General features: G+C 40.4%; 1 protein-coding gene across 1 annotated transcript in view; it reads right to left on the bottom strand.

Moving 5' to 3' along the window:
* Nucleotides 1-12,485, bottom strand: part of LOC132132297 (exonuclease mut-7 homolog) — a 46,652-nt gene that overhangs the window by 20,238 nt on the left and 13,929 nt on the right. The gene's annotated exons all lie outside the window — the stretch shown is intronic.

The following is a 12,485-nucleotide window of genomic DNA, read 5'->3' as shown; positions in this document are numbered from 1 at the left end:
TTGATCCCAAAATGAAAATCCACTGTTCATTTACTCAACCTCAGGCCAAGAGTTAGGTGACTTTTTTTCTTTAATAGAACAGTAAAGATTGTTTTAATACCCTGCGACACGGACAGAGGCAGCTGTGTGTGTGCACCGTGAGATCGCTGTGAAATACGGAAATTACGCACCAGTTAAAAGTATATTTAGGAAAGGTCCAAGTAAGGGTCCCTCGCTGTCTTTCTCTTAGCAGTAGCAGGAAGCAGCTTGGCTCGAACTAACACAATGGCTCACATCAAACAGCAAGGCTCTGCGTTCTGTTACTGACACACACATACACACCAGTGCCAGCCAGGTCAATCAAAACACAGTGCGCAAAAAGCACAACCAGATCTAGGCAAACAGGACATTCCAGCTGCCGGGTGCTACAGATTCCTCACCGCAGCTAATCACAGACCCAGAGAGCGAGAGCAACCAGGGGTGCCAACAGGAAATACGCTCGTATTATACATCTCGAATACATGCGCACACACACACACAGAGGACCAAAAGTCACACACCCTGACCCTCTGTCCTCACAGACTGACCTTTTGCACCAGACACACAGACAGAAGTGCAAGTCTGCAACTCTTTCCGCCAAAATATGACACATCCGGGGTGTGAAAGCTGGAGGAGGTTAACCAAACCACAATGTTCTGCAACGGTTTACTGGGGGAAAAGGTGTAAGATAATCTTGAGATGTAACACTGATCTTAGATTTCCACTGAAGGAACGCCTTCAGATCACATTAATATTGGTAAATGTCTGTCACACAAAACTGGCAAGAGTTTGCTGAAATACACTTGGCTTTATGCAGCTTTCAGGAGTTATATTGGTAAATAAGTCTGTCTGGACACAAAGCGATGTGTACAAGGACTTATTTTGGACTATTGACCAAAACCTGGTAACGAGCCCAGCAGCTAAATTATTATAGTAGCCTGCAGTGTATAGATAATCTGTTTCTGTACTGGAAAATTTCTCTCCCTCTGAGGCTGCGTGTGAGACGGAGCAACTCCCACTCTGTAGCCGTGTCTTGTTCACACACGGCTTCAGCTAATGATGGCAAAACAGACCATTTCGAAAGCGTAATTACGTTGTAGACGACTAGAATTGATGCTGACCATGCTTATCATAAGTATCATACATTATCATAACAGTATCAAAACTCTTAAGCTCTTATGAGCAGCAGGCTGTGTAATATGAGTGGATATGAGCAGATATTATGGGCAATTGACGTACAGCGTTTTCTGTCAACAAACAAACAAAAAGCATGCTTCAGAACAGTTTTGAGAAGGTGATTAAAACGTTCTGAGCCATGTATTATTACTATGAATTAGGCAACTACTGCTATTATAAATATCTTGCATCCTGCAATAAACATTTACTCAAACTCTCTCAATCACCTGATTTTGTCCAAAACATATTAGATTGTGAAGTGCATGGGATAATGTAATTATAGAACAAGTTACTTTAAAATGACTGAGCTTGTATTTTTCTTCTGTTTTTCATAATTACAGTCTGATGGCTGAACTGATCTCAGTATGGCAGTATTTCACTTTACGTGCAATATCTGCCAGTAACTGCTGAGCATGGGAGCAGATTTTATTTTTTCATCTAAAAGTTTCATTGACAAAGTCTAGATTTTTGATTAACTGTTTTGTGTATTTAATATTTAACATATGAAGAGTTTGGTTCCAGAATGCAATAAATCAATTTGGTTTTTTTTTTTACATTTATTAAAAATGTGTTTTCTTTATCAAGAAGGTGGCTAAAAGAAAACCACTATTTTCTGTTTCAAACTTTCACATAGCATCTTTAGGTTATAATAACATTAAACATTTATTATACGATTTATTATAAAATATATTTTTTCCCCAAAATGCAATAAATCCATGATACTTTTTTTTCTCAAAAAGCAATAAATCCATTGAATCAATATGAAAGTTATTTTTCATATTGAAACGGATGAAAATACACAACATGGTAAATTAATCCACATATGACAGCCTCTGAACTTGGTCAATACTTAATGGCATTAATAAAAACACTAACACTGACAAGCTACGCAGGATGCCGGGTGTATTCAAAGCGCCGCCATTACTGTCTAGAGAGTTGTTATTGTTTACAGTGCATGGAATGGTGCGCTTTGGTTGAGAAAATATATCGCATTCTGTAAAAAAGGTAGACTGGCGTTTGTCACGGTTTGGAAAAAAAGGGTGAAAACATGTCTTAACTCATTTTACTTTTCAATACCGACCAGATACAAAACTATTTTTTTAAACTCTAAATATAAATATTTTATTTAAATCATAAGCTTGTTTTGTTCAATAAATGCTTCATTTATGCAATTTCCTGTACTGCACTAAATTGCAACTACATAAGAGCAGCCTGGATCTTTGAAAAAGATTCCTAGGCCTTTCAAAAGCTGTGCTTTACGTGACCCCACGCTCCCCCTCCCTCCTCGGTATTCAGTCTCTCCAACGAGCACAGATTCAATTATTCTCACACTGGCTTTCTCACTCGAACTTTCCCACACACACACACACACACACACACATCTGTGTGCTTCAGGCTCTGCTCCGGTGCAGACAGCTTGTCAGTCAGCATGTCAGATTGGCCCCAGAAACAGGAGTCATACACACACACAGAGTGTGAATCGCAGTGGGAAATATTTGGGATGGTTTTCCTCGGAATGTCTTGGCATGTCTGTGGAATGTCTCCCTGCTCTCGTCTCCTCTCTGTCCCTCCTTTTCCCTTTCCTTCTTGCCCTACAGGCAGGCGGGGTAAAGTGGGAAAACGATAACTAAGACAACATGCCTGTTTTTAACTCTTTGGCCCAGACGTGTTTTTTTGTTGTTTTTTTGAGTTCATGAAAATGAAACCATCTCCACAACCCAATTCACTTCTGTAATGTGCAATATTTCCAAGTTAAATTATTCAGGAAGAAAAAAAGTAGGGTTTGATTTATAGTATTGGATGGTGCAAAGTGTCTCTATATGATAGTCGCAAGCCTAGTGATGTCAGCCAAAATGGAAAGTTGTTTCAGATGTGGAGTAAGTTTTTTATGAAAGATTACAAACTTCTTAAAAGAAGACAAACCTATTACTTCAGAATACTGTGATAAAACATGTACTGTACCATTAATGCAATTTAAGTTGCTTTGGATAAAATATCTGCCAAATGCATAAATGTAAATGTAAAAATAGTTTTTGGCAAGTAAACTCAAGTGCATTTTATTTAACTAAAAACAATGAAAAATGCAATTTCCTGGCTAACAACATATTAAATTTACTTCATTCACACACTATTTTCAAGTGATGTAAAATGTACATTATGTGCCTAGACTTGTTCTCTGGTGAAACACAAAATAAGGAATTAAGCAATGTTCACACTGCTCTGCATACAGTAAACATTGATTGGGACCAGGGACTGTCAAGCTCCAAAAAGGACAAAAAGTGCACATTATAATTGTTTTTAAAATTGTTAAACTTCTGTCTTCTGAAACGATAAAACGAGTCATTCAAAATTCAACTGAAAATCTAGCACAACAGCTGGAGTCACCATTTACTTTCATTGCATGGAAAAGAGCAGCTTGAACATTCTTCGAAATATCTTGTTTTGTGTTCCACAGAAGACAGTCATACAGGACTGGAACGAAACACATAGCGACAGAATTGTGATTTTTGTGTGAACTATCCCTTTAAGAGATTAAAACATTTTGATTTCATGTGACTTTAAATCAAGTGCCTCTTATGGTTTAGACCGCAAATAAAACAGATGGACGTGCCAAGAGAAAAGAGGAATGGAAATATGATCAATCAGCTAAGAGTGTTTTGAGCACTTGCCCTGCTGCAGTAGAACCTAAAAGTTGTCCTGTCTTGTCATTTTCTTCCCTTTTTCTCACCCTTCTGCAGATCAAAGAGACAGAAATCCTTCTTTCAAACATCCTCTCGCTCTTTCTCTTCCTCTCTCTCCTCATATCTTCTCACGTCGTTTCGGTTCCTGTTCACCCCCCAAAACCTCCCCTCCACCACATCGTGGGAACACTGCGCTAGTGCCACAACAGCATCTGCGATACCAAGAACCTGCTAGTCTCATGTCTAAAATAAGGGTCAGTAGTCATCTGACACTGCTGTATGCAGCTCATCGAGTAAACCTAGAAAATCTGTCTCCGTGGTTTGGGATCCCACATCGGAGGAGACACACTCGCAGAGAGTTTCCCAGAGAAATGGCAGCGGTCAAGTATCCAATGGTTTGGTATGAGAGGTAATGATACCAGTAACACGGTAATGTGTGAGGAACCAGGATACCAGACAGAGGAGTATATGAGATATGAAGAGTGCGGTGGTAATTTCAAGCAATCATAACCATGTGACCAAAACAATTAGCAGTTCTTGCTGAAGCAAGCATCACTGTTATTGCTCATAATTTAAGTGAGGAAAGAATTCAAACTATATTGGGCAACCAGAATATCATAAAGACTTGGGAGTTGGGCTCTATTGACTTACATCAGTATGCAATTACCCAGAATACCCTAACAATGTCTCTGGTGGCTGAAAAAAAGGCTTTCCTCGAGTACACAACTGTTCTCTCTTGGTAAGGGTTAGATCTATGCACAGAATATATGTCTGTTCTCCTCCTCCACTACCGATCAAAAGATTGGGGTCATATTGTTTTTTTTTTTTTTTTATGTATTTTAATACATTTCTCTCTTATGCTTGCTAAAGCTGCATTTATTTGATCAAAATTACAGTAAAAATTGTAATACTGTGAAATATTATTATTACAATTTAAAATAACTACTTTCTAGGCTGTAAATATCTTTTAAAATGTAATTTATTCCTGTAATCAAAGCTGTATTTCAAGGAAAATTTTTATTCCAGTCTTCAGTGTCACCTGATCTTCAGAAATCACTCTAATATACTGAAAACAGTTTTGCTGCTGAAAACTTTTGTGGATATTATATGCCAATATAAAGTTGCATGAGAAATGTTGTACGTTGTTGTTTTTTTATAAATTGTAGAGGGCTTTCATACTTATTTTGACATTTTAATTAATATTTAATATATTAATGTAATTTCTTAAAAGAATTTATCAGCTGAAATACAGACAAAAAGTGGCAACAGTGTAGAAATGACAATACATTCGAATAATTTAACGTTTTTTTTTTTTGGTCACTACAAAATTCCTATAGTTCGATTCGTCTTATTTCCTAGACTTCACTATGATTCTAAAATGTGGAAAATAGTCATAATAAAGAATAGAGAATAAGCAGGTGTGTCCAAACTTCTGACTAGTACTATATGTCTGTATTAATTGTGTTAACAGTCATTTTAATGAACATGTTACTGACAAGAAACATTCTACCAGATCGAATCCGATCTCTAATCTATTTAATGCTCTAGTTATATTGTGGTGACACACATTTGAACTCAGCTTAGCCCTGATCCTGACTTAAAACTGGTGTGGACAGAGAGGAATTCACAGGAAGAGGCATTGATAAAACAGAGAGACAAAGAAAGAGAGAGATAGACTGAGAAACAGAGAAAAAGAGTATTATGGTGGGACAGGCAGAGGAGAGGTTAATGATTGTCATTGAGTATCAAGTGGCCATACAGGGGGCTCTAGGAATGTCACTGTTAATCAAAGGACTTTACAATCAGATAACAAAAGGGTTAACTTAGCATGGGTGGGCTTCCACATACCAGTCCCGAGGTGCACCTCCAAAACCCCCTTCCACTTTTCCTGCGCTCAAACAGTCTTTATTTCAATCTCGCCATCACACTCCAATGTTTGCATCACATTCAGACCTTAAAAATGCCATCACTCTTAATCGTTTTCACATTTTGTTGGTACATTTTGTTCAGCAAACACGTGGAGGTGGATGAAACCTCGGGCAACAAATGGTGGAATGTGACAGATCAGGATGGGAGCCACCGGCCACCTGCTCAAAAAAGGTAGGTGGCCACAAAACTGACACACATTTAGGGTAACCACAACAACAAAAAATTGTTGAAAAGAGACAGTCAAAAAAAAAATTATAATAATGTAAATAGGGAAAGAGTGCAACACTCACACTTGAAGAATTCTAACTTTATTTACAAATTTGGGGAAAACCCCACCCATGTGGAGCTCAGACCACCCACATCTGGACTAGATCTCTGCTCTCCTGTCATCGCTGGCTATAGGTGTGAACTTGGTGTGGTAGAAACTGTTTTGACTGTTATGAGGTGTGTGGCATATGATACATGCAGAATTGCGCAGTAACAGAATTTTTAGGATGTCGCATCAACAGCTTAATGGTTATTACATAAACAATAATAGGCCGTGTCAAGAATTAGTAAAGGTATAGTTCATAGAGTATTTAAATTCTGTCATTATTAACTCACCATCACGTTGTTCCAAACCCATATGACTATTTCCCCATGCTGATCTTTTCTTTACATTGAAGTGCATGGGGATAAATGATGTCAAGCTCCAAAAATGAAAAAATAGCACCATAAAAGTACCATAACATTTGACTTGTGCGCTAAATTCTGTCTTTTAAAACTGTAAGTCTACATAAGGACCAGACCAAAATATAGGTCATCATTCATCGAAAACAGCTCTCAACTCCCATTCAGTTCCATGCAATTTCCATTTACATATTCAAATTCGCCGAATCACTTTCTGAGTTTAGATTTTCCACGTTTGATTATGCAAATGCATATAAAATTTAAGAGCTTTGGCGAAAAGGCAATATTCTTTGTGAATTGCTTAAACTTTGGTCTGTTCCTCACACAGAGCTACTGTATGGCTTCAGAAGACGCTAACTGTACCACACAAGTCATATAACCTATTTTTATTTATTTATGTATTTATGGAACCGTAGTCCACATGGAAAAGAGCAGAGTGAACATAACACTAAACATCTCCTTTTGTGTTTCATGGAACAAAGAAAGTCACATGTTTGTAAAGATATCAGGGCAACATCTGACATTAGTAAATTACAGAATTTCTATTCCTGTGTAAATTAACCCTTAAATCTCTGGAACTCTGGAACTCTGGACCCTGGACTCTGGAACTCTGAGTGGCGCCGATACAGGATGGCTGCCTCCGTGACGTGCTCTGCAGTTGTTTTTGTGTTTTTGTTAGTTTGTCCTGTCTTTAGTTATATTCCTGCAATCAGTTTCACCAGGGACGAATTGCTGGATATTCGGCAACACACATCTCCCGATATTTCACCGGTTTTCGACTATTCTGATGTTTTGCTGGACATTCTTGTCGGCGGAGCGGCTGCGCTGATCACACGCTTCAAGAGGACGCGCAGGCGGGGAAAGCGAGCGGGAGCGCTCGTGAGACTCAGAAAACGCGGATTTCGAACGCCGTTGCCTAGCATCCATCTGGCAAATCTCCGCTCTCTACCCAACAAAACGGACGAACTGCTTCTGCTCTCTCGGACAAATAAAGATTTCTCCCACTCTGCTGCTCTGTGTTTCACGGAAACTTGGCTGAATGACACCATACCGGACAGCGCGCTCCATCTGCCGGACTTTCAGCTGTTTAGAGCGGATCGCGACGCAGAATCAACGGGGAAATCGCGCGGCGGCGGGACATGCTTTTACATCAATGAACGGTGGTGTACAGATGTAACTGTGTTAAAGAAGACGTGCTGCTCAAATCTCGAAACGCTCTTCATTAACTGCAAGCCGTTCTATTCGCCGCGGGAGTTTCATTCGTTCATTCTGGTGAGTGTTTACATCCCTCCTCAAGCGCACGTGAGCTCAGCTTTACAGAAACTCGCTGAGCAGATCACAGAGACAGAACAACAACACCCAGACTCTGTTTTAATCATTCTTGGGGACTTTAATAAAGCCAATCTCTCCCGTGAACTGCCAAAATACAGACAGCATGTTACTTGTCCCACAAGAGACAGTAATATATTGGATCACTGTTACACAACAATAAAGGATGCATTTCACTCTGTTCCACGAGCAGCTTTGGGACATTCTGATCACCTTCTGGTTCATCTTATACCGACCTACAGGCAGAAACTAAAATCAGCTAAACCTGTATTAAGGACTGTAAAAAGATGGACTAATGAAGCAGAGCAGGATTTACAATCTTGTTTTGACCTCACTGATTGGAGTGTTTTTGAAGCTGCTACCACCGATCTGGACGAACTCACAGAGACCGTAACATCATATATCAGTTTCTGTGAGGATATGTGTATTCCTACCAAGACTCAACTAAATTACAACAATGACAAACCGTGGTTCACTGCAAAACTCAGACAGCTCCGTCAGGCCAAAGAAGATGCTTACGTGAAGGGGGACAATGTCTTGTATAAACAGGCTAAATACACACTGGAAAAGGAGATCAAAGTGGCAAAGAGGAATTATTCTGAAAAATAAGGACTCAGTTCACTTCGAACGACTCCGCATCAGTGTGGAAAAGCCTAAAGAAGATCACCAATTACAAGACACCACCCCCCAGCACTGTGGAAAATCAACGACTGGCAGACGATCTGAACGAGTTTTACTGCAGGTTTGAAAGAACACCCATCACCTGCCCTGAACACCTCTCCACACAACCGTTCACACCAATAACTCCTGCAACCAACCCTGAATGCCTCTCCAAACAAACGTTCACACCATTCACAGCTCCTGCAACCAACCCTGAATGCCTCTCCACACAACCGTTCACACCATTAACAGCTCCTGCAACCCATCCTGATCACCTCTCCAATAAACCGCTCTCACCATTCACAACTCCTGCAACCAACCCTGAATGCCTCTCCAAACAACTGTTCACACCACTCACAACTCCTGCAACCCACCCTGAACACCTCTCCAATCAAGCGCTCTCACCATTCACACCTCCTGCATCCCCCCTCTCCCCCACACCTGCAATACAGATCAGCGAGGATGCGGTGCGCCAGGTCTTCAGGAAGCAGAAAAGGAAAAAAGCACCAGGCCCAGATTGTGTTACACCAGCCTGTCTGAAATCCTGTGCTGACCAGCTGGCCCCCATCTTCACAAAGATCTTCAACAGATCGCTGGAGCTGTGCGAAGTCCCTTCATGCTTCAAACGCTCCACCATCATCCCCATCCCAAAGAAATCCAAAATTACAGGACTAAATGACTACAGGCCTGTGGCTCTAACGTCTGTAGTCATGAAGTCATTTGAAAAACTGGTGCTGGCCCACCTGAAGGACATTACTGGACCCTTGCTGGATCCTCTTCAGTTTGCCTACAGAGCAAACAGGTCTGTGGACGATGCAGTAAACATCGGACTGCATTATGTTCTGCAACACCTAGACAGACCGGGGACCTATGTGAGGATCCTGTTTGTGGACTTCAGTTCTGCCTTCAACACGATCATCCCAAACCTCCTCCTGCCCAAACTAACTCAGCTCTCCGTGCCCACCTCCGTCTGTCAGTGGATCAACAGCTTCCTGACAGACAGGCAGCAGCTAGTGAGGCTGGGAAAATACACATCCAGCACCCGTACAATCAGCACCGGAGCTCCCCAGGGCTGTGTTCTCTCCCCACTGCTCTTCTCCCTGTACACTAATGACTGCACATGTAAGGACCCCTCTGTCAAGCTCCTGAAGTTTGCAGATGACACCACACTCATCGGCCTCATTCAGGACGGTGACGAGTCTGCTTACAGACAGGAGGTTAAAGAGCTGGCTGTCTGGTGCAGTCTCAACAACCTGGAGCTTAACACGCTCAAAACAGTGGAGATGATCGTGGACTTCAGGAGAAACCCCCCTGCACTCCCCCCACTCACCATCATGAACAGCACTGTGACTGCAGTGGAGTCATTCAGGTTCCTGGGCACCACTATCTCTCAGGACCTGAAGTGGGACATTCACATTGACTCCATTGTGAAAAAGGCCCAGCAGAGGTTGTACTTCCTTCGCCAGCTGAGGAAGTTTAACCTGCCACAGGAGCTGCTGAAACAGTTCTACTCCACCATCATCGAATCCATCCTCTGCACTTCAGTAACTGTCTGGTTCAGCTCAGCTTCTAAATCGGACCTCAGAAGACTACAGAGGGTAGTCCGGACTGCTGAGCGAATTATCGGTACAACCCTCCCATCTATTCAAGAACTGTACTTATCCAGAGTGAGCAAAAGGGCTGTTAAAATCACTCTGGACCCCTCACATCCAGCACACTCCCTCTTTGAACTGTTGCCATCTGGTCGACGCTACAGAGCACTGAGCACCAGAACGACCAGACACAGGAACAGTTTCTTCCCTCAGGCAATCCATCTTATGAACAGCTGATAATAACTGTGGGACACACTACACTATTTATATTTATATACACTACACTTTTTATCCAACACACATACTTAGCGTACACGTAAATCTTTTGCACATAATATACATGTACATACATGGAACACACTATACTACTTATATTTATATTTATATACACATACACTTATTTATCCAAACACACATACTTAGCGTACAGTTACAATTTTTCCACATAATATACACGTACATACATAAATGCTCTTTTTAATATACCTGCCATACATTGTCAATTTGTATATTGTCATTCCTTACCCACCTATTTGTATTTTTTTGTATTTTTTATTCCTTATTGTGTTTTTTGTTCTGTCGCTGTTATGTTGCACTGCGGAGCTCTGTCACGAAAACAAATTCCTCGTATGTGTGAACATACCTGGCAATAAAGCTCATTCTGATTCTGATTCTGATTCTGATTCTGAAATAACCATGAATAGATGGCACAGACGATCCGGTAACTGGTTTGCAAAAACATAAAATACTTATAAACAACTATGCATATAGTTATATTGGTGACACTGAAGACTGACTGAAAATTCAGCTTTACCATTACGGAAATAAATAACATTTTCAAAATATATTCTGATACAAAAAAATCATATCTTGATCATTTCATATCTTGATCAATAAAATAATTTTTTCAAAAGACATTAAAAAAAAATCTTACTGGCTATATTTACCCGTTTTTTTTCTGTGCTACTAAAGATGCTTGAATCCTAAAATCACAGGTAATAAACAACTGTAGACCTTCAATGGAGCTGAAGGTGCAGCTCTAATGGAGATCAGGTATTATAGCAGGAATGAGTCAAGCACATATCTGCCTCCATCTCTCCTTTTGTCTCACACCCTAGTCTGTCTCTCCCTTTGTTTTTCTCTGTTATCTCTAACTACATCTTTCTGCCTGTCCTCTCTTGTAGGGCTCTCTATTCCCACGGTCTCCTTTCCCATCAACCTTCCACCTTTCACCAATTCACCTCATCCCTTGATCATCTTATTGGTTTTAGTCAGTATTCATTTTTTTCAGCAGTGTTTGCTAAGGAAAGCATCACTTTTACTACTGCTCATATTTCTAACAAACCTCTACCCTATTTATTACATTTCAACACATAACTCATCCTGCTTGTGCTATGGACATATTTGATACCTTAAATCATGTGCTTTTTTGGGGAGAGTTCTATTGTGATGTTTCATCATAATTTTAGCCTGTCATAGAAACTTTTTGACTCAAACTAGTAAGCTATAAGCCAACAACCACCAAGACAAAACGCTAGGTAGATCTGGCTGCCAACCTATGGTATGCTCTTCTGTTATCTTGCATTATTTAGCCTTGTTTGGGCATATACAGGTTAAACAGCAAAGGTGCAAAGATAGCGCCCTGGGTCACATGATGTGGTTTTGTGGAGAGAGGTGTGCTGTGATGTTTCAAAGCAAGCTCTCTTATGATTTTAGCCCATTAAAAGAAACATTTTACTTGAACTAATAAACAATTAGCCAGCAACCACCAAGAATAAACTAGCAACAACACAGTACTCGGTAGATCTGGTTGCCTACTCATGGTACACTCTTCTGTCATGCTGAATTATTTAGCCTCGTTTGGGCATATACAGATTAAATAGCAAAGGTCCAATGAGTGAGCCCTGAGGGACACCACATGCCATGTGGTTTTCTGGACAAAAGTGTGTTGTGATGTTTCAAAGTAATCTCACTTATGATTTTAGCCTATCATAGAAAAACTTTTGACTTGAAATACCAACCATCTACTGACATCCTGACAACCATATCAGTGCATCTCTAATGATGACTGTATTTTTTTTTTGTCTTTACTCTTTCCTTTTGTTTGTCTACTGTTATTTCTGTATCCCTCCGGTAATTGCTTATTTCCTTATTCATATCCATTGTCTAAATTCTGATTATCACTTATGTGAGAGGAAATGCCTGAAGAAAGCTCCTCCTGTGCCTGTTCTAGTGAAAACCGCAGTGGCAAATTAAGCCAATGATTCACAGGAGAAGTGTCACCAGAAAAGCCATCTATCACCCTGAGCTTCCTTCCGGGCTCACAACGTCTGCAGATAAGACACAAATGTCTCAAGTCGGGGTACTTCAGTGCAAATGTTAAGGTATCTCACTGCATTCAATTTAAAAAATATATATGTCACAGTGGAAT

Source organism: Carassius carassius, chromosome 49 (genome assembly GCF_963082965.1).
Source record: "Carassius carassius chromosome 49, fCarCar2.1, whole genome shotgun sequence".
Lineage (NCBI taxonomy): Eukaryota > Metazoa > Chordata > Actinopteri > Cypriniformes > Cyprinidae > Carassius > Carassius carassius.
The sequence above is the reverse complement of the archived record's forward strand: the minus strand, read 5'-3'. Positions and strand labels throughout refer to the sequence as shown.